This window comes from Otolemur garnettii, unplaced genomic scaffold (genome assembly GCF_000181295.1).
Source record: "Otolemur garnettii isolate 467f Iridium unplaced genomic scaffold, OtoGar3 scaffold00020, whole genome shotgun sequence".
Classification (NCBI taxonomy): domain Eukaryota; kingdom Metazoa; phylum Chordata; class Mammalia; order Primates; family Galagidae; genus Otolemur; species Otolemur garnettii.
This window is the reverse complement of record NW_003852415.1, coordinates 3551274-3553062: the sequence shown is the minus strand read 5'-3', so window position 1 is coordinate 3553062 and position 1789 is coordinate 3551274.

The following is a 1789-nucleotide window of genomic DNA, read 5'->3' as shown; positions in this document are numbered from 1 at the left end:
CAAACTGGTCAACACAACCTTCATGTCATTTTCTCAGTTATTGCTTTAAAACGTTCACATTCTACTCTTAGAAAGATTCACCTGTACCCCTATAAGATAAACCTCAGAAGTGATCCCTCCAAACCCCTCCCTCCACCCATTCCCCCCTTCCTTCTCCCTCCCAGGCCATGCTCTTAATGACGGCTCAATCTGAACACCCCCACCCATCCCATCTTCCAGGGCCAATCCAACTATCCATTTTTTCGGTCCAGCCCCCTCATCCTTTGGCCTACAGTTGTGGGCAGTGGGTTTCAGGCCAGCTGGCCTGGTGTTTCCATGGGGAGGGCAAAGGCTGCAGGTTCCCCTTCGGAGGGTGAGTAGGGCCTTGGGCCTAGCAAATAGTGTTTCCTGACAGCCACTCTGGAGAAAGGCTTGGGGAGGCTGAGAGAAGAGTGCAAGACTGATGCCTTTCTCTCTCTTTTATTTTTCTTTTTTTGAGACAGAGTCTTACTTTGTGGCCCTCGGTAGAGTGCTTTGGCATAGCATCATAGCTCACAGCAACCTCTGTCTCTTGGACTCAAGTGATCCTCTTGCCTCAGCCTCCTGAGTAGCTGGGACTACAGGTGCCCATCACAATACCCAGCTATTTTTCGAGATAGGATATTGCTCTGGCTCAGACTGGTCTCAAACCTGTGAGCTCAGGCAATCTACCTACCTTGGCCTCCCAAGTGCTACAGGCATGAGCCATTGCACACAGCCAGTCTTTCCCTCTCTTGTTTTTTTTTTATGAGTTTTAACTTTATCTCATTGCCCTTGGTGGTTTTTTAATTTATTTTTGGTTTGTTTTGCTTTTTTTTTTTTTTTTTTAAGACAGAGAGTCTCTGTTTCCTGGGCAAGAGTAGAGTGATGTTATCATACGTGTATCATAGCTCAGAGCACCTCCATTTCCTGGGCTGAAGTGATCCTCCTGCCTCAGCCTCTTAAATAGCAGGAACTATGGGTATGAAGGTGTGCACCACCATGCTCAGCTAATTTTTTCTATTTTTTGGTAGAGACAAGTCCTCACCTCTGCCCAGGTTGGTCTCAAAATCCTGAGCTCAAGCAATCCTCCCACCTCAGCCTCCCAAAGTGCTAGGATTATACATAGGCCAGAGCCAGTGCTCCCTGCCTCTTGGTAGTTTAAGGTTGTTTATTTTCTTTCTAAGCAAGCCCTCCCCCCAGAAAAGGCTATAAAATATAGAGATCAAGTGTTTGGAAGGAGTTTGTTCAGGCATTGGCATTGGACAGAGGGGGTTTAAATTTATTCTGTATTAGTGATCCTGGGTGAGTCATTCTGAGCCTTGAATTTCTCTTCTATCAAGGAGGAAGACTAATGTCTCCTTCAAAGCATTTGTAAGGGGGGGGAATCAAATGAGACAATAGATTGTTTTACACTATAAAGTAGCTATAATTGTCAATAACAATGTGCTGACCATGTTATTTTCTTAAGGGACAAAACCAATGCAAGGGTGAATGAGGGTCCTTGAGGAGTGATGGCTGAAGGTGGTAGAGGCGGCTGTTGGCAAAGGGAATATTGTCCCAGAGCCCTGACCCTTCTGATTTATAGAGGGAGGCTGCAGACGGGTCAGTGATTTGCTTTGCTGGTGCCTTATCTCCTGCCAGGAGAGCTCCATTGCCCTAGGGTAGAATCTACCCATTTTCTCTTCCATAGTGAAAGGCCCCAGGGCCTGTGGCCAGACAGGAGCAGTGACATTCTCTTCTCAGTTGATTCTACCCTAGGGTCCCCAAAAGAGGAGTGGGTCTCTGACAT